Source organism: Helianthus annuus, chromosome 8 (genome assembly GCF_002127325.2).
Source record: "Helianthus annuus cultivar XRQ/B chromosome 8, HanXRQr2.0-SUNRISE, whole genome shotgun sequence".
Taxonomy (NCBI): domain Eukaryota; kingdom Viridiplantae; phylum Streptophyta; class Magnoliopsida; order Asterales; family Asteraceae; genus Helianthus; species Helianthus annuus.
The window spans coordinates 28,220,767-28,243,226 of record NC_035440.2 but is presented as its reverse complement, the minus strand read 5'-3'; the positions used below and the strand labels follow the sequence as shown (position 1 = coordinate 28,243,226).

The window sequence follows — 22,460 nt, the reverse complement described above, 5'->3', positions numbered from 1 at the left end:
TCATCATTTTCACTACTACAAGTGGGTTTCATCCAAAATCATCAAATTATTAGAATCTTGCATAGTTCATGGTCTATATTGTGATTCTAACACATCTATATGATCAATTTCATACAATTTCATGGATTGATCATAACCCACTTCATAGCAAGATCATCGAATCATAAATTACAACTTACCACATGTTTCCTAGGGCTAGATCATCAAGAAAACGAGTTCATGTATCGGATTTGATCCTAATTTCCTTGTCAATTTGAAGCTTTCTTGGAAACTAGGGTTTTCACCCTTTCCTTCTCCCTCCTGACCGAACTCACGCACACACACCCCTAGTGTGAGTGAGATTTTTTTTTTTTTTTTGTTTTAATAAATCCCATATCCAAATTTGGCAATCTTAGTCCCTCAAGTTTGATAATTAAATATAATTGGCACCATATTCATATTTCCTTAGCTTTTTACCTTTCCTTTAACTAGGTTAATTAGCCTAGTTACTTATTTCATAATATATCCTAAAGGGACATACAACAATATAAACATTCGGGTTTTGGGGTGTTACACATGTAATATGTAATTTCATTTATAAGATTTGTTTTATCTAAATATTTATGTAATTTATATATTTATAATTGTTTAACCCGTGTATTACACTAGCATATAACCTAGTACTAGTATTGTAATATTTAATTTTTTTTTCACATTTTTTGAAGATATACGATACGTAAACTCAAAAAAAAAAAAAAATACAATAAGAAAAAACGTTCATCATTACCATCATCATCATACTCAGTAAATCCCACCAATAGCAAAGCTAAGATAAGGTCTGAGGAGGGTATGTAACACCCCGTGTTACCGAATGTCAAAGTCAAAGTCAAAGTCAAGATTGACTTCCTTGACTATAGTTAGTCTATTTTATTTTTGCGTTTTCGTTAATTGTATTATGTGGAGTAAGTGTTATTAATCAAAGTGATCGAATTGATCGAAGATTACTTATCGACGCGAAACGCTAAACGACTGTGAATAATAGGAAGTAACAATGCGATAAAGTCAATCAATCAATAATCAAGCTAATCGAATCATCTTCGAACTCGAAACTCGAATTACGCGAACTTTGGTATTGTTATACGTGTGTGTGCCTTATGTGTACTTGTGCGTGTTTACTTTATGATATGTATGGCGATCAATCGAATCGAAGCTCGAAACTCAATCGAACTCAATCGAAATCGAATCATGATAATTGGTGGAAAAGAGACCGTGCAAGATGTAGATGCTTGTATGTAGATATAGTGGTTGGGATTAAAAGTAATTTGAAAAGGAAACTCTAGCGTATTCATATCGTCTTCAATCAAAATCGAAATATCAGAAATCGTCGCACCGAACGCTCGAAACAGGCTGTTGATCGATCAGGCTCCTAGCCGATCGAACAGCCCAGCCGATCGGACGGACTGTCCGATCGAGCAGGCTGTCCGATCGGGATGCCAGGCCGATCGGCCAGCCCTTTCCTCTTTGGGAAGCCTATAAAAAGCCCTGTCATTGTCATTCTTTCCACTTTTGGAAACTCTCTGACCGACCAGCTTGTGCTCCTCTTCTTTTCTCAGATTTCTCTTAATCTTGGTAAGATTTCATCCTAAACCGTGTACTTTCTTGATCAATACACGCTCCTACACCTTTCTATCTTTCAAATCCTAACTTTTAACCGTGAAATCACCAAGATTCAAGCATTTTAGGATGATGTCATCATGGTGTTCTTGAAGAACTTCATGTTTTGACCTCAATCCACCAAGAATAGCTTGGATCTAACGAATTTCCACATAAACAAACAAAGATCTATCCTAGATCTAAACATTTACACGATGTAAAGGATTGAAAGACGGATTTTCCAACTTTCTTTCAACTCTTTTACACTCAATGCCTTCAAACCAGTAGAAACGAAGCTTGGGCCAACTCACTAATCATTCTAATAGTTGTGTGGTTCAAGATTCGGATTCTATCTACGAGGTTCACCGATTTCGGGATAAACTATGAACTACGTTCCGAACCGTTCACCGGCCGGGCTTGGGTGGTTCCTGTCCGAGCAAGGGGAAACAAGTAAGAACGAAGGTTCCATGGTTCAACTTGTTGTCAAAATACTTCGATAGGCCGGCAAACCATCAGGACAGCCAAGTGTTAGACGAACAGGCCGACCAGGTCAGGATGCTGACCGATCGGACAGGCTGTTCGAACGAACAACCCAACCGATCGGGCATGTAACCCGATCGACCAGGCCAGCCGATCGGCTAGCGCATGGCCCCACACTTTAACAATTTCATGAAGTCTAGTATTGAACGAAGTGCTGTTCGATCGAACTACGGTTTGGGTTGAATTACTCTTCGGATCATGAGATACTATGCTTCAACACTTAATCGATTTCCAACTCGTTCGACGTATTGGAGTGCCACCCGATCGAACATGCCGTCCGATCAGGTGACATCCTGCTGAAAACTCACTACTGAAGTACCTAGCCGATCGGTTAAGCCAGCAGATCGAACGGCCCGTTCGATCGATCGACCTGAAAGGGTAGGGACACTTCCATGTTCTCAAATACTACAACGAAAACTTCAAAAGGTCAAGCCATCATACACAAACACATCCTACTCAAAGGAAGAAACAATCCACTCGAACAGCCCAACCGATCGAGCCTACCGGCCGACCGAACAGGCTGTCCAAACGGACTGTCAAACCGAACGAACAACCCGTCCGATCGAACCTACCGTTCGATCGACCAGGCTGCTCGACCCATCAACACTTGTAATCGTTTTACGCGTTACTCATTGTTATGCTATCGAACTATTCAGGCTAACCCTACTCTCAAGCGCTCCCTTCAATCCATCAATCACTGTGAGTATACTCGAACCCTTTTTGCTTTAACACTTTTGGATGTTACATACGTTACTTATCTAAATCACATCAAACACATTACGCAATACTTTTAACGCTAACCGTTACCGCATGTTATACGTGACTTAATGAATGCCTGTTTGTTATGTTTACACATGGAATGCTGTCTACCTGCCTTAACGACGATAGTACTATAGTTTGGACTCAGCACCCGTTCACACGGGGGTTGTTAAGGACAATTACTTGCATGGATTACGGTGGTAATCATGTATTGCGAACTGCCTCGGGCAGTCAACCCGCAGTAATCGATAGTTCCATGTCGATAATTAACATGCTTCGTTTTCCTCTGTGTACGTGCTGGTTATGCGTAAACTATTTCGAACTCTATATGCTATATCAAACTTGTATGCTCACCTTTACATTTTATGTATTGACTTTATTTTAACGTATGTGACAGGCAATTAGGATGCTTATCTGCTAGGAAGGCGAGCTTAGAATAAGCGTCTAGAGCATAGTTGCCTGTAGATCTTGCAGGTCGAGTCTCTAGAAGCATTTGAACAATTTTATTTATATTTGAATCTGAGTTGTCGGAACAGAACATTTGACTAGTTGTTATCTGTAATAATTTGTTTACTATTTGGGATACGGTATGGGACGTATTATTTAAACTGAATGGTAATGATAGTTGTTGTGGAAACTTCTGGACAATCTGTTTCGCTCAGTGCCATGCCCCGATGATTCCGCCATCAGTTAGGGTGTGACAGGGTAGATGTAGACAGCCTTACCTCTACCCCGTAGGAGCAGAGAGGCTGCTTCTAGTGAGTCCCCCGGCTCGATTGTAGTTTTGTATCAAGCCTTAGACCTAAGACACATAACACTCAAACAATCGGGACAGAGACTGATTGGTGCATGTACCCCCGTGTCTTTCAGCTATCAATGTCACCAAATGATGCACGATTAACCATCCGTCGCTTTTAACGTTATTTTCGCGAGATTAGTAAAATAACGTTAAAGTTAGTACCATTTCACTTTTGTAGCCCGAGCGCCCACACATATATACATTGTATGTGCATACCGCAAATCCAATTTGATGAGCGCCCACACATATATACATTATACGTCCATCATTAAATAATATATTATTCTATCAAATCCGATTCATGTACCACATTTGTTTTGATTTTTTAATTAATTTGGCAAATTGTAGTAGCTTATGTTACATGGTAATAATAATCAAAATATTAATGTTTGAAGTCACATTTGTCTGTTTTCTTATCCATTTGTTTTCAACATAGAAATCAATTAAAATACTTGAAACAATGGTTTAGGGGTATTAATTTTGAATTTTATAAGACAAATCAAGTGATTTTTTAATAAATACAGATATCAATCAATATCATGATATAGTTTTATATGTTGTTAATGAAGTTTCATGGCCTTCCTCTAGATCAGGTGAACACGGGATTTTAACCTTCCAAATCTTGAAGTGAAAATTCAAGTCTCATGTTTACAAATACAAACTATGTCAAATATTAAACACGCTATAATATATTAGATTTGTCATGAAACAATCAATCACGAAAAACGGAAACATAAATAATCAATAGGATAAATTACACTTTTCGTCATTTATGTTTGTACCGGATTTCAACGGATGGCTTTTAACTTTAATAATTACAGTTACAATCCTTTATTTGCAAAACTCGTTACACTCTACGTCCTTTAGTACTAACCAAATTTAAATTCTCAGTTAAGTATATTCACTTAAGGGTATTTTGGTCAATTCATATTTTTATTTAAATGTTTAATAAATAAAACTAAAAAATGCATATACACTTCATCTTCCCCAATTTTCTAACCCGAACCACCACATCTTGCCACCACCACCTCATCCTGCCGCCACCACCACCGCCATATCCTGCCGCCACCACCCCGGCCACACCCACCTCGATCCTATAGAATACGGTATTGCACAAATACGACCAATACAATGGGCTTTTTGAGGTTGTTTTCAACGGGGATGTAATGCAACGATTCCTCTCAATTGAATAGACCGACACTTGTTTCATAGGACTCAATTGAATTGTCTCGGATGTGATGACAGTATGGTTGGTGGATGTAAATTGTTGGGGTGTGACTGTTTTCTTGTTACTTGAAGGTGGTGTCTGGTTATCCCCAATTGGGGAGACGGTGGGAGAAGGGGCGGGTTTTAAGGACCAGGATTGAAAAGACACTTGGCCACATTAGAGCCTTGAACTGGTGACAGATCAGTCGGTGTAGTGTTTGATGGAACGGGAGTGATTTGTTGATTATTAGACACCTACATTTGCCAACTTTTGAAGCAAAAATTCATCCGCCCTCGTATAGTCCTATACGAGTCGTATACGACCAGCCGCCGGACCAGAACTAACACTATCTGTCTGATTGTTTAAGGTTATTCTATACGACTCGTATAAGGGTGGTTGAGTGTTAAAATAGACTCTTGGGTGTCGAAATAGATTGAGCCTTATTTTAAATTTGCTATATTTTTACAAAAATGCATTGATTTCAAAGTTTACTTTATGCCCAGTGATAGTAGGGATGACAGTTGAACCTGAGTCTGACGGGTAAACCCGAAAACCCGACATATATGGGACAGGTTTGGGGTCGGCTAATCGGGTATGGACACATTTGGGACGGGGTTTGGGATTAGTTTTTATTTTGTTCGCGGGTTTGGGATGCGTTCGGGATTTGATGATATACACGTTTACCCGGTTCGATTACCCGATAAAGTGTACTATTTACCCGATTGTATGCCCGATAAAATTTCATTTATTTTTTTAATATGTATATATATGATATATCAATTATAGGCATACACTATTTTTGTCATCTATACACTTGAATATTTTTATATACATTTTGGTATTTATTTATATACATATTGTAGTTATTTGATATACTTTATAATGATAATGCTAAATGGAATTGATTAGTAGTTACTCGATGGATACCCGACGGGTTTTGGGTATGTTATACTAACGGGTAATTTTTTTTTAACTTAACGGGTTTACCCGAAGCCTGTTGATATACCCAATACCTGACTAGTAATTACCCGATAGATTTTATGACGGGTTTGAGACAAACTTAATTAGGTTTGGGGTTGAGAATACCTAAATTCGTCTCAACCCCACTCTATTATCATCCCTAATTGATAGATTGTGCCGTCGTTAAGTAAGGGTGCAAATATTTATAGCAGGATTAAGAATATTGTAAAAGATAAATACTAGTAGACAACACAATATCAAAAATCACTAGCGGATCCATGACTGGTTTTCTACGAACCTAATCGACAATTGTTCTTACCTACACCTACACCGATGGAGATTCACTTTAACTTTATGTCGGTGAAAGTCTTTTAATCGTATAGTGAAAAACTAAAATGAAAGTAAGGGGCTGTTTGGCATACTTTGGAATTGTTAAGAGTTGAACCGTATGAGGTCTGAACCATTAAGGTAGCGTTTGGTATGAAGGAATGGAAGGTGGAATGGAATTGATCATTCTGATGGAAAGAAAAGAAACATGTTTGGTTATAATGTGGTAATGGAATGGAGCATTCCAAAGGAATGTAACTCCTTCCAAATATAATAATTTCCATTCCTTGGTATGTAGGTGTCTTTTTTTTTTCATTTCTTCAAGGAATGGAAAGAAATGTGTTATTATTATTATTATTATTATTATTATTATTATTATACTTTTATTTTTATTTGTATTTATATTTATGTTTATTAATATTCATACTAATATTAATGTATATCAAAATCTATTATTAATTTTTTTATCATTAATATATTATTATTATTATTATTATTATTATTATTATTATTATTATTGAGACAATTATATTTTTATCGTTTTTAATACAGTTGTGTTTCGTTACTTCATCTTTTTTTTTGTTTATCAAATTGTACAAAGTAATGATTCATTCTATTCACATATGAGTAACCAAACATCACAATGGAATGGAATGATCCATTTCATTCCGTTGTCCATTCCATTACCTCGTCCATTCCATTCTCTCATCTATTCCATTACTCCCTACCAAACAGACCCTAAGCAGTGGCGGATCCAGGATTTTTTTTTCACTGGGTTCACTTTTTAGGTGCTCTAATTTCCATCAACTTGACGTTAGAATTTCTGTCCGGGTCAAGTCGGGTCGGGTTGGGTCGAGTCGGGTTGGGTTTTATCACTAAAGTCACTTTTTTCATATGATAGTTTAAAACATAAACATGAACATCAAGTGATAATATTAGAGCATTTAAGCATACATTAATTATGCAAAAGCCCATTCAATGGCAGTTAATAGTACTACCATGAACATCAGGGCTAATGGCAATTAATAGTAGGGCTAATGGCAATTAATAGTACTACCATCACTTCTGATTGAGCTCCACCCCAACTAATAAAGGAAAAAATCGAAAAAAAACAAGTGAAAATGGGTGATGCGGGATTTGAACTCGAGGTGACAAGGAAAAGGGATGCATAATTAACCAGTGGAACACATGAGGATCTTTGTTATGGGTTCCCCCAATATTTTACTTATGGGTTCCTTTTCAGTTTGTCTTATACATTTACGCTAAGAATTAAAAACCGAATGGGTTCCTGGGAACCCGATACTAATACATAAGTCCGCCCCTGACCCTAAGTGTTGGAGGTCTGTACCATTAAGAGCCAGTATAATGCTTAATCGTTTAGAGGCAGATGTCTAACCAACTCAGATTAGAGGTCTTAGCCATTCAGACTCAGTACAATGCTTAACCATTCGGAGGCAAATGTCTGAACCATTCAGAAATATGCTCACGAAACATACAATCTGAACTATTAAATGTTGAACTAGTTAGAGGTCTAAACCATTAAAAGCTAAACAAACATCCCCTAAAAAAAATTGAGTATAGATCCCCAAATGAAAATGATAGAAAGCGACAATGCTTTTTTTAGTTTATATTTTTGACCCTTCAATCTTCTCAAATGAATATCTTAATATCTATAGGAAAAGGCAAGATCGAGGCAAATATGCCATGGTATATTATTATGTTATCTAGATTACTCTTGTATATCTTAGAAAAATTAGTAACATAAGTCATCATCAAATCGTCTCTTCTCTTGTTATCTTCGTATATTTTATGTTAATTTGCTCCAAATTGACCTTTAAAGTTCTAACGCCTTAGTTAATTAACATGTAATTATAACAATATAATTTGCATGATCTGAAAGTATATTTGCTAAGAAAATACCTAATAACTTCGAAAAAAATTTAATACATTTATTGCTTTTAGTCGAGATATAACGCTTGAAGATCAATGTTCATATTTGTAAAAAAAAAATCTTTAATAATCGTTCAACTTAAGAGATTAGGGAAAATGTCATAAAATAGTAAAAAAATACAAAACAAGAAACATTTATTTACAAATGTTTGACGGACCCCTCACAAATGTTTAAATTTTTTTTTTTTTAAAAGAGAACAAAAAAGATCTTGTAGGTCACAAATCAAGCAAAAATCATATCGTTTTCGTCCACTAATAGCAATACCTTAGAGTGTTTCAAAAGATTTATACGGATCTTCTAGATTTATTGACAATTGATATAAATCAAGACCAATGTTTTAAAAACCGGTAAATACCGGCCGGTTATACCGGTATTACCGTTTTTGGATTTAAATCCGGTCCGAAACACCGCGGTAAGTAGGAGAAACGGCATCGACTTTGTACCACCGGTAAAATCCGGTATACCGGTTTGAACCGTTATACCGGTATCGGCTCAGGTCTGTTGTTGGGTTAGGATTTTACTTTTTATCAGTCCATCTTCATGTTTACTCTCAACTTTAACCTAATGACTTTTAATATTTTATCTCCATCGATCAAAATTCAAAACTTGCTTCATCAATCCATCATTCGTGACTTGTTACAGACTTCCATCACTCCATCATTCGTTCTAGACTTACATCTACATCCAATTTTGGATTATTTTTTGAGTTGATGTTGTAATATATGGAATTGTACAGTTAACTAGTCAACCCAGTTGAACCGCCCGATACAACCCGGTTCAACCGGTTAAACCATTTTTGTGCCTAATCCGATATGATTAAAAAACCGGATTTTAAAACATTGATCAAGACACACACTATACATCCTAATAGTTTGTGTACAAGTTTAGTGTCGTGCATCAATTGTAAAAATCTAAAGATTGTTCAACAAAAATTTAAACAATTGCGTATAGAGTAAGTCCTCGGCTCAGTTATTGTGATCCCTATGGGTTTCACGATCAGGTCGTGGTTAGTTCAATCATTGGTTTGACTTTGCAAACCAACATTTAGCTCTTTGATTTTGTACGAGTTAACAACTAAACATTGGAAAAAAGATTTCACTTTCTCGATCTCATAGCTCAACCACCCATTTCCGGTTTTAAAATCCTCAAATTGTTTTCAACGTCACCTTCTAGAAACCCATGACACAACACATATGAAACCAAAAAATACCACTGAATTTAATATTTCAAAGAAACAAAAAAAAAAAAAAAAAAAGAAATCGGCATTCATATTCTGGAAACCGAGATGCCCTTATTTGTGCTCAATCTAGAGACCCTAGCCCAACTCATTACTCTAATGCGGCGGTGTTCCCCGACGCTATACGGCGCCATGGCTCCCATCACGCCACCATAACCTATCACTATACATGCTTTTATCGTGTGCCTGGTCTAGTGTGCTCTAGTCAATACTACGCACATCTAGAGGTGCAAAATAGACCGGTTTCGGAACTGGAATTGATAATATAAAAAAAACCAGAATCGGGTATTGTTAGAAATTAGGTATGGAACCGAACTTACCCGCCAAGTATACATTGGGTTGTAATCATATTTAATGTGAATCACTAAATAGGGGAAGGATCCACTAAAAAGTGGATTTTGTCTAAGTAGCCTAAGAAGGATTGTGATGATGACATGTGGCACTCCTAATAAGTAGGAATGAAGGGCATTTTCGTCCTTATAAATAGGAGTGAAAATGACACGTGGCACCCCTTTTGTTTTTTTAAAATACAAAAAAAATCTAGTACAAAAAAATCTAGCACAAAAAATCTAGTACAAAAAAATCTAACACAAAAAATCTAGTACAAAAAATATAGCTCAAAAATGTAGTACAAAAAATATAGCACAAAAAAATCTAGTACAAAAAATATTACACGAAAAAAACTCAACAAAAAAAATGTAGTACAAAAAATATAGCACGAAAAAATTCAGCAAAAAAATGTAGTACAAAAAAATCCAGCACAAAAAATTGAGAAAAAAAAAACTAAACACAAAAAATTTAGCACCAAAATATAGTACAAAAATCTAGCACAAAAAATGTTATAGTACATAGAAATACAACACATTTTAGTGGGTTTTTTTAGTCTTCATATTTTATATAGCAATATGGTACTTAAATTAAAGATAAAAAACGCTCGATTTTATGGTGAAATTTTTATGAAAAAGTAATGTCGTATAAAATTATGAACGTTTAAAAAATGAGGGTGGAATATGCATGTGTCTTGCATGTGGAGAGAGAAAGTCCATAAATATAATTTTTATAAGATACCCTTGCACTACTCCTTTCTCCTACACTTTCATCTTAACCATTGATTTGAAAAATGAATGGTTAAGATTCCTTCTCATCCTACTTAGGCAAAATAAACTTTTTATTTGATCTTACCCCCACTAAATATTCAAAAGTCATTTGGTTCATTGGTGCCAACAATATGGTATAGCCTCGTTGGTTAAGGGGTTTCAAAAGTCATTTGGTTCATTGGTGCCAATAATATGGTATAGCCCCGTTGGTTAAGGGGTTTCCTACTAAGTGGTTTCTTCTTTGGGAGGTCTCAACTCTCAAGTTCAATCCCTATTAAATGTAAATTCTGTAAATATGGATGAGCACCATTGGGAAGGATTCGAACTTAAGGAAAGGGTTTAAGAGCTTGTCTCGCTCTTTGGAGTACCAGTTGATCTGACGTTAAAAAAATATTTGGTTCATTGGTATATAAACTGAATGCATGTAATCAACGGTTAATACAACTTTTATTAAATTATTAACAAATGTATCTTATTTAAGTGTGAATACATATATTTATCGATGATTACGTTACTACAAACTATTAACCTAATCCATGTCTCATCCTGGGAGCTGTAAATTGCCAAATTGTTATGAGTTGACTTTTCGGTTATTAGAAACAAGAGGCGCCAAGCCTTACACAATGCGTAGTGGTAAGGGTGAATAATACCCCTATCCTTAGCGTTTTCCGTCATGTGGCAGTACAGTCAGCAAGGGGTATTATTGAGCGTTTTTCTAAAATGGGTGTAGTGGGGATGTGCGGATTATGTTAAAAGGGTGTAGAGAATTAAATAAAAATAAAAAAAACCAACAAAAAAAACTATTGGCCAAAAAAAGGAAGATTAAATGTGATTGGTCATTCAAAAAACCTTCAAGCGTGATTTAAATCACGCCAAAACAAAAAAAAATCAGCCAAACACGCCCAGGGGGTGATGACCCGGCGTGTTTTGGCATTTTTGGGGAAAAAAACTGCGCAACCACGCCCATTACGCATGGTCTAAGTGACATTCACATTTTGACTTTTTAACTCAGTAGACGAACCACATTCTTAAAATATATGTCACGTCCCCCGACAGAGTTGTTACAATATATATCAAGTTATTCCAAGTTTAAGAGAAACTAAAAAAGTATTGATCACGTTACTTATAAATGAACAAACAACTCCAAATAGTTTTAAAAATGTTATAATTATAAAGTACAAACCACAGAGACCATCCATGTACTTTTGAAAAGTTAGAGACCAAAACCAAAATTTTGATAAACCACATGGATCATCCATATACTTTACTCTTATTTTACTTAATTTACATCAAATTTATAGTTGATTGTTCATGAGCCGTAAGTTTTACATCAAATTTGATAGTTGATTGTTCACGAGCCGTAAGTTTTTATATGTATTTAGGGCATTTATCTATAAGCCAAATTACACCAAAAAAAAAAAAACCACCTCTTTTTTTTTTTTTTGCTTGATTGTTTTGTAATCTATATATATATATATATATATATAAATGAGATGAATTTGGGCTAGGTGGCATTTGTATTTGGCCATCTTAGCTGATGTGGCAGATGAGTTTAGGAGGGAAATTAGATTTTGCTTCTACGTTCACCATTTTAACACAAAAGAGGCGGGATCCGGATTTGATTCGGGTCACCCATCTCTCAAATTCGGATAGTATATATTCTCTTTCTCATACCACACAACGTATTACATCCTCACTTTCCTGAAACCCTAAATCCCAAAATACCGATTCTCCATCAATTGTTCTTCGTCGATTCATCATTCTCAATGGCCAGGTATGAGTACTTATATGATTATTTATTGTAATGTTTAATCTATTGTATCTTCTTCAGATCTGATCATCCCGATTCACTGATTTGTTATCGTTGGAGACTGAAACAATCGGCGCTAGGGTTACGCCGTGAACCCTTGATGACGACGGAATTGCATGCTACAGAACAGACAATCGAAGTTAAGATCTGTTTTAGCAGCAAAAAAATTTACAATCGTATTCTTCTCTTCTCAGTTTCTTACTCTTTTCACACCAAATCAAATCAGTCTTTGGATTCTTTTACAAAATCTCTATTTCCATATATAAGATGTCATTTCCATTACATCTTTATTCATATCACAAACCCTATAGCTGAATTTGTGAGATTCATTTTTTAAACATCGACGATCTGTGGATGGTTTTGGATTCTGTAACGACTTCTGAAGAGGTAATTTTCTTTTAACAGTCCATTGTATTGTAGATTGTAGATTATTGTAGATTGTATATATAGATTTATTGTAGATCTTGAATCGATTTGTAGTGTTTAGGGTTTTCCATCAGATCTGTTAACCTAATAACCTAACGTTTGACGACGTTTGTTTGTTAATAAAAATCTCCGATATAAGGTTGTTTGTTTAAATCGTTAAGTATAATTTGGGGATTTTAAATAATTCTTAAACCCTTAACATTGATTTGGATTTGAGATGAAAAACAATTTCATCATAAATATGACAGTTATATAGCTTACGGTCATGAACTGTAGATGTGCATAATTAGATAAAAGTGAATAATACAAAATACAAAAAAGACTGTATTGAACAACACATTGCTGTTATTTTGTTTATTGTTACAGTTGATGTTTTTCAGATTTGAGCATTAGATGTTAGTCAAAAATTGTGTTGCGACTGAATTTGAGTTCGATAGTAAAGAAGTTGTTAGCCTATTGAGATCTGAATTATATTTTGAGTGAAATCCGAGTTTCAGACATTTTTGGTCAAGTTTCGATTGAAACTTAGAGTGTCGATTGAAAATTCGGATTAAATCGATCAATTTCAGCTTATAGAATCAGTGTTTTTCAGTTTGTTTTTGAAATAGCTTTGAACATATCAGACACCTTTACATCGATTTTGAAGTGAATACTTGATTGTTCAAAGAGTAGATATGAATTAATTATATGAATCGGATCTGTACTTTCTGTCCGCAATCTTCTTTTTTACATAGATCTGAATTAGAATAGAGTTGAGGTTGTTGTCTGAACTTGAGTAACGATAAATCATAAAGATAAAGATAAAGACTATTGATAGGTTTTGTTCATAATAAAAAAAACGCAAAAGAAAGACAGGTTGTTTTGATTTGTTTTTGCTGAACGAAGAAGAATGGAAGTTCCGAATATTTGTTAAAACTGTTTCGGATCAGATCTGAATCAAAATAGAGAATAGAGATGCTGGACTGTTGTTGGTGTTTAGTGATAACATAAGAATTTGAGTTGCCGGTTGCTGGTTTGAGTATACAACAAAGAAGAATAACGAGTGCTTGGTTTGCGACTGAATGTTATTGTATGAATGTTTGATGTGATTTGAGTGACCATCATTTTTTTAAAGATTAGAACAGAGTTGAGGTTGTTGTTATGTGGGTCACGGGAGATGAGGTGGAGGTGGGTATCGGCGATGGAGGTGGAGGTGGGTGGTGAGGGTTGATGGTGGTGGAGGTGGGTGGTGAGGGCTGATGATGGAGGAGGTAGGTGATGGCGGCTGATGGTGGTTTAGGCGGGAATGTTTTTTTTTCTACATGGGTAAGGTTTGCAAGAACTATTTAACACCGACGGATTATGTCTCTATGATATTCACCAAAGATGGAATATGGGCTGGTAAGTTTCATCTCCTTTTTAAATATATAAATGTCATCCGTCATGCCATTAAACGGATAATATTCAACGTTATTGTTGCCTCTTATATGGTGTGAGAAGAGAAACAAAAATTGGTTATAGAGAATATATTTTAGTGTGCTAAATATGGTTATAAATACATATCTATATATATTAATAAATGTGATGATTTAGTCCATGTGGCATGTGATAGTGGAGCATTTTTGCTGTTGTGGCATGCTATGGTGTAGCTATATGGTGATTTTTGGGGGAATCCATTATCAATTCTCAATACACGTTTAAAATGCTCCTCTTGAGTTGTATTTTATAACTTTAATTTAATTCTATTACATGTTATTTTTAGTTTGTTGTTTGTATTTTGATGGGATTGTAAGGCAACCATTGTTTGTATAACTATAGTTGTTATTCACTGGTTTTAAAGTTATCCCTACATATGATATATTTTGCAAAGTGTGTGTTCGCCAAGGCGGTCTGGTGGCAGGTTTGCATGTGGGTTAAAGTTCCGGTTCCCGGTGATCTTATATCTATCAGTTATTTGTTGGAGCATGTGAAGAGGTTGACTTGCAATTTTGTGTTTCATGGTACTTTCAAATGCTAACAATAGATTTATGTACGAAACCCTAAAATATTTATTTACAAAACGCTGGTTTTAGCAATTGAGTTGTGTCGTTATCGTTATCGGAGCTGGCTGCCAGAGCTGTTAGAGTTGTAGGGGCTATGACCACCTTATATAATCTGGAATTTTGGTCCCCTTTGTAGGCTTTTCAGTTTCCCTGCTGGATTGTCGGTTCTATAATTAGTTATATGTGGACTTCACTTATATACATACATACAAACGATATTTTTCCAAACTTTGTTGGTGGACACAGAGAGGGAACCAAGTTGATTATAAAATAACACTATTTCGCGGACCCTTTTTAGATAAAGCTTCTATTTTTTTTAACTAAAACCCCATATTTGAATACACAAATGTTCTGCAGCAGGAGGCCTGGTTTGCTATTGTCAACCATTATAGCAATTGATAATCTTGGTTTGCATATTCAGTAAGCCATGATACGTTGCTTCAATCACTTTGCTCTTGATATCTTTCGGGCTGAAGTTTTAATATATATCATTTGTATATGTTATTGATTTCTTTTTGTGATATTGATTGTGGCTTTTTTGTTATTGTAGCAATGCACATAGTGGAAAGATGTTCATCCTTATCAGGTTAAAGCGGTGCTGCTGGAGTGTGCAGGGTACCATGGTGTGGCTTGAGTGCAAGTGTGGAAGCGAAGGGTAATAAAGAGGTTTAGTGATTTGGTGGTTTCCTATGAATGTAGTTGTTGTTTCCGTTTCCATTTTATTTCTATTCGTGTGATTTAAGTATACTTCTTACTTTATTAACGGGGCCTGTTTTGGTATTAATACGTTACGTACCCACGAGGCAACGACCGTGGGTAACTGATGTTATTTAATTTGTATTGTAGGCTGCTTCCATATCTATGACTTTTTACTTAGCCTGCTTAATCTTTTTTTAAGGATGCTTTCATATCACAAGTTAGAAAAATAAGAAATCCAAGAAGCTTACATGCTCCCAACAAAACTGACAAAGTAAACTATGCTTCCTGCTATTTACTACAAGGTAAAACCCATATGAATTGATGGCATTTGGTTTTATTGAGAAAGTTGTTGAGGTTATGAGTTTGTGTTTATACAGATGCATGGACGGTTGCGATTATGAGTGCGTTTATTAAGCGTGGACAGGAATCTGGTTATACCAAAATTACATTGAGAGGTAACACTCCGGATGAGAAGATTGTTATAATATGTAAGATAGATGCGCATAACAGGCCGACTGGCTACATAAGGGTGAGTTATTGTTTATATTATTGAAAATGATTTGAATGCCTGAAATTTGTTGTAAAGATTATAATTGTGTCAGATGACGCTTCTGATATGCCCAACGTTATTGATGATATATACATCATTAGTGCTGACTGCCAGCATGTTTTCATTTTGACTTACGATTTACTTCTTTTACATGAGTAGTAGTTTCTAAGAAAGAAATAACCGATGTAATCCAAAAGTTTAATATACAAGTCAACAATCTAGAGAGGAGAAGAATGAATGTTGTGATTAATTTTTCTTTTTTAATATGCACACTTTCAATAGGTGAGAACTAGGTAACCTGAGATGCGGTGTTTGAGCATGATTCGTGGGTTCGGGTGTGATTAGAGGTGACGTGGGAGATAGAGATGGGTATAGGATTCGATTATGGCTTAATTCGTGGGTTCCGGAAAAACCTCTATACGTGATTTATTCGAATCTTTTTTCTAAAGAAGCTAATAAAGGGTGCATGGTGACTGAAAGATGTGACTCAGGTAATAGGCAAGCCAGTTTTCTCTTGGAACTGTATAACAACGATTATGGAAGCAACCGAGCTTCTGAATTGGGATGTTGACGGAAAGCTATTCTCACCCACTCTCGATGATTGCTTCAGGTATGACATTTATCGATACGATGCAATTAACACATTTCTAATTAAGATTGATTGTAGACTATACAACCTAATTGAAGCATAAATCGTAACATGCCAACAACTAAACAGAGGTAGCAACTGATTATGTTTTTTTTCTTCAGGTTATGTTGATATGGTTTGAGTATTCATATATATAATGTTTCGATCTTAGTGAATGGACTTAAAAAGATCTAAACATGGATCAAATGTCAAGAATTTTAGAATAAGATCCATAGTATTTAGAGAAACTGGGATCTTTGTGTACTTATGGACGAGGCAAAAGCATGCGTTAGTGCATATTGTTATTTGTTTTGAAAATTGTATATGCTATTGGATACACTTAGGAATGAGCAAATGGTAGGTACTGAAATTCCGAACCGACATAATTTCCGGTAACGATATTTAGCGTTTTCGGTACCGGTACAGTAGGGTACCTTCAAATACTGGTCTGTACCGGTACCGGAACCGAACCGTACCGTACCATATCGGGTATTTTTGGTACAACTAAGTTCATTTGTAACTCTCAGTTCACAACTTAAGTTTTGTTTTCTTCTCTTTGTTAGATTGGACGATGACTTTTATTTTCTTTGTTTTTTTCTCAATTTATTGTGTTGATTATATTATTTAAAATGCTCACCATCAATTTTTTACTTCATCACTGCAGGTCAAAACATCATGAAGTTGGTCAAGGATGGTTTTATGATTTGAAAGCCAACCAATATTCACTCGAGGTCTCGGGCACGTCGCATAAAAGAGGTTAATAGAAAAGGTTGTCATTCTCTATATGGCGAGTTTTATTTATCAAGTTTCAGCTAGCACTTCAAGCCTTTAGGTACAAACTTACAGCACAAGCTACTTTTTTATTTGCTTTGCAAAGTAGTGTGCACTTGCGTTGTTGGCGATCTTCATCACAGATGTTTTAGTTAAATGCTTTTTTTAATGAAAAAGAATCCGATTGTTCTGTGTATTGCTTCGGCTAACTATGTCATTTTCAGCCAATCAGGGAGGATGGATAGCCAACACACTTGTGAGCAAAGGTTTGTCTGTGACCACATTCAGAAAAGTATAGATAAGGAGATACTCTTGAAATATCCTAATTCAGTTCTACTAGATACTTTTTAGTTATTTTTGCTTAATAATAGCAATTCCTAGAAGTTAACGTGCTGTTGATTGTTGACTGTTTAGATAGCTATATGTTTTAACAGAAAAAAATGAATGAAATATTTTGTTCTTTGTATAATATATTTTATGTTTTGGATAGTTTGTTATAAAATTGATAATTGAATGTGGAAATTAGGGTGGTTGACTTTTTCAGGGGATGTTGATAATGTTTACTTTGTACCAAACTATCTAATGAAGTTGCATCTGTTATGTATGACTCATCATTTGGTGCTCTCGTGTGATCTTAACAAAAAGATGAGAATCTATATTAGTTTTATAGTCTTTATTATAGTTTTGGTTATGAGGTCATTACACTTTTACACTTTATTGATACACGATAATATATATATATATATATATATATATATATATATATATATATATATATATATATATATGAGTTGTTTAATTCAGATGCCTCACATGGCATATCAGTTGAGCTACCACAAATTGCACTCTGCTAATTATGCGGAGTTCTTGCAGCAGGTAAACTCTAAATTAATCACATATTTTTAATGCCTGATTAATAGCTTTGTTAGTAGAGAAAACTCAGAAGTATAGTACTGATGTAAGTTGCAAGGCTAAAGTGGGATTAAGATTAAAAACTTTGTATATATTTGGATACTATTACAAAAGATATATCATGTCAATACTTATCTAATCAGTTGGATAATATGATTTAGGAGCTTTTATTCGTTAAAAGTAACTCTGGGCCACTTTCGACCCGTATAACATGTTTTCTTCAACTATTCTTTATACTGATAAAGCACAACATGGATAAGAAGCTTCCCTTCAAAAGAATTCTATGATTGTTAATAAAGTGATTGTATTGATCATTGTCGTAACCTGTATTATTATTTTAAATTAACAGGTCGATTAAAGATTGTATTTGTATCTTTATGCACATCCTCTTTGTACGCTTTGCAAACTATAAACCAATATAAGTGTATTTCTTTCTACTGACTAATACACGCCCATTAGGTACCCACACACCCAAGCACCGTGCTCACGCACGCACACACCACACACCTTCCTTTGTTTCATACTATAAGATGTATGCATATTTACTCACCATTTCCTGTCTTTTCTACACCATCATAGCTAAGGACAAAGCAGAACCCATATATGTGTGTGTAATCAGGAAATGATTCTCTTATCTGAATCAAGATTAAGTTTTGTTATTTGTTTGTCGGCAGAGAGGTAACTACACACGCACGTAAGCTATGCATATTAATACCCTATATAAATTAGTCTTTACATTTATTTGTTCATTATTATCACAAAGTTAAACGCATTATACATATCTAATGCCAAACTCTTTCTTTACACGATTTAAAAAACGCCCAGATTTGGGACCAAAACCCCCGCTTGCTTTTATGAGTCTTTTTTAGTAATTTTAATGAATTTTGTTATTTCTTAAGTAACAATGAAGTTCCCTCATACATTCCAAGTTGGACTCTCAGTTATGTGTTATCAAGATTCTTACATGTACACATTATGTGAGGCAGTGAGGGGTTATTTTGGTTTGAGGAAATGGGTTTGATGCTTACATAATAGGGAAACACATACCTATAACATTACTTTTAGAGATCCATTCTCATTCCCTTGCTTTTGACTATAAAAACCATGGAAATATCGGTACGAAACGAATCACTTTGAAGTTACCTGACAGTATGTTTTGTAATGATAATAAACAAAAGTCAATGACAATCTCTATCAAGGGTTGGATTGTATTTGTAATATCCCGTTTTCACATATGGCCAACTTTATGTCGCGTTGTCAAAGAGTAAAAAGCAGAGCTGGTGTAAAGTTACTTATATTAGATGATGATGGAAATGTTACAAATAAGACAACCAATATTGTGTATGAGAAGATTTTTAGTGAAATTTGAATTATATTTTGTATTTCTTAACTATCCTATGTATTCTTAACTTTATTTTATTAATATTGAATAATATTTCATTCTATTTTTAAACTGTTTTTTTTAAACCCCAGTTTTTGGTTTTGTTTCGTTGTCGGTTCTGGGTATTGTTGCCTTGATTATGTTGCCTTGATGATGGTGGTTGTTATTTATGTAAACCTTGCTTTATCATTTATCTTTGCCTATGTTTCCTTCTGGTTTAATCATGATTGCGACTCCGATTATGTCCAATGCGATGTTTAAGTATCTAATGGTTTTGTAACATCTTTGGTTTATTGATATTAATCTGAATATATATGTGCGATTGATGAATAGATGCTACTTAATCAATTACCTTTTGTATATGAAATCTGATGCGGTATGGTCATAGCTATAGATTTCAATAAACATTTAAGATGTAAAAACTTGGATGTGCTAACATTTTTCTTTCATAAGGTTAAAGGAAAAGGAAAAGCTAAAGTTATTGCTGACGGATCCGAGACAGTCGAGAAAATGAAAAAAGATTGCCAAGGCCGACAACGTATTAAAAAATCTGACTGTAGTTCATATCGTCCATCTGCTGGTTACGTCAAGGTATGAACTATTTAATGTATTTTTCACAATTTTTCTAATATACGTTTTTATTGTCATTGACTGCTTAGTTGTCGTTCCCTTATCGTCATATGTTAATTTATAACTTTGTAAATACAATAAACTTATGTCTTGTTTTGTTCTCTACTTGAAAAATATTGTTGTAAAAATTTATTGATCAAAATAAAGTTTCCCTAATATCATAGTCTATACATACATTAACATTAACAATTAAATTGAAAATAAGACAAAGCACTTTGTTAGCCAATCTCATAAATACTCTTTATACAAGAAAACTTTAATTCTACAATATATACTATATTTGCTTTTAACCACCTCTACATATTTGTTTTTCATAAACAAGGGAAAGAAACTGGCAAAGGCTATTCAAAATGTGAAGCATCGAAAGAAGATGACAAAAAATGCAAGAAAAGTTTCTGGTGATGGCATGGATGTTGAATTCTTCAACTTTAGTCGTAAAGGAGACTATAGGCTGGTATGTTTTTTACATGAATTACCATCATATTTATTTCAATTTTTCTATTGACTTATATTTGTCTTTCTTTCAACGCATTTAGCGTCTTCCTGTTGAAGTTGTAAATAGAGCAGGACTTTCTGATAACTTGCAACCCTTATCTGTTTAAAACATGACCGGGGACGTTGAGGTTTATGAAACGAAGACCGAGCTAAACAGTGGTACATTACGTTACGCCATTGATGGTTGGAGGAAGTTCATGGCAGATAACCACTGGGAGTTTGGTCATATGCTGCACTTCACTAATGTGACTTCCCAGAAGAAGATTGTCTTGAATGATGTAACCTCGATCTAAGCAAGAATGGTACGCATTTTGTTTATAACAGTTATGAGTTGCTAAGTTGTTGGTTAGTATTTTTTTGGTTTACATTTTTATGGTTGTGGTGATGGACATTAAAACTTTGGTTAGTTTGTTATGGTTTAGTTTATGTAGATGTTTTGTAATGGTACAAAAAACTTAATTAAACATGTGGTTGAATGGTGTTAGTGTTTGATAATATTATCATTGTCTTTATACTATGTAAGAATGATTTATTGATGTTAATTAGATTCCACAATAAAATGCAGTTGATTATCCTTCAAATTTTATACATGAACCATTATTACAAGCGTGTTTTGTTTTCTTAATATTTGCCTGATTATTTTTCAAATGAAGAGGAATAAAACCTTAGAAATCGTCATTATGGCCATTGTTTTTAAAATTTTGTTTTGATATTCTTTAAACCATATAAGCTAAAAAAATAAAAATAAATAACTAAAACCTAAATATATTTTTCGATTACGAAGAAAGATATGTTTTCTTTAAACCATATAAGCTAAAAAATAAAATTAAATAACTAAAACCTAAATATATTTTTTGATTATGAAGAAATATATGTTTTCAAATTCATTAAGATTTGACTTTTATAAATAATGGATCTAATGGATAATCAACTTTTATTTTTATATAGTTACTAAAACTGTTTCTAAATATATATATTAATCAAATTATAGAAACTATTAAATATTATTTCAAACAAATTTGTTAACTTTATACTTTTAATAAAAAAACGGAAAAAAAAAACAATCCGGTTATTTTTTTATTATTATTATCAATACACTCCTTAAATTTTGTTAAATAATGTCCTTTTCAATTTTTCCTTTTCTAATTCCCAATTTGTAAGCAATATAATTTGCTATTATATCTTCTTTTATAAAATCATCATATATTTATTCACATAATAGACAAATAAATTTCCATAATTGAGACTATTACTATAAACATAAGTAAGGTTCTTTTATAAATATACACAATAAATAATAATCTTCATCCTCTTCAAATTTCATATATCAATGGAGATGTTAAATTGTTTTTTACTTTATCTATCAGACAACAATATGAAATCTCGGGTATGTTGATGTTATCTTCAAGTTTATCTATTTATAATATGTTGCTTTTAATTTTTACTTTGTATATAAATTTTACTGAGGAATTACCACAATTGGGTAGCAGATTTCAATTTAGCTCCTGATGGTATGGTTCAAATAATTACCACTGATCGAAGAATTTTTACCGTCAGGGTTAGGAAAACAGGCTCTTCATATTTTTTTTTCACGACGGATGGTTCAATATGATTCAGTTACTATTATT

At 34.1% G+C, this 22,460-nt stretch overlaps 1 long non-coding RNA gene across 8 annotated transcripts; it reads left to right on the top strand.

Moving 5' to 3' along the window:
• The first annotated feature begins 12,147 nt into the window (after positions 1-12,147).
• Positions 12,148-21,316, top strand: LOC110872504. Of its 8 annotated transcripts, none has more exons than XR_004864922.1 (9): positions 12,148-14,724; positions 15,317-15,767; positions 15,843-15,994; positions 16,298-16,625; positions 17,308-17,412; positions 17,639-17,680; positions 20,161-20,298; positions 20,660-20,791; positions 20,874-21,316. It is a non-coding gene; the product is annotated as an uncharacterized LOC110872504 (long non-coding RNA). The 8 variants fall into 8 exon arrangements; XR_002554478.2 differs by having other exon boundaries at positions 12,149-14,724; positions 17,308-17,475; XR_004864921.1 differs by lacking the exons at positions 20,161-20,298; positions 20,660-20,791; positions 20,874-21,316 and having other exon boundaries at positions 12,180-14,724; positions 15,317-15,421; positions 15,665-15,767; positions 17,308-17,475; positions 17,639-18,135.
• The last annotated feature ends 1,144 nt before the right edge of the window (positions 21,317-22,460 follow it).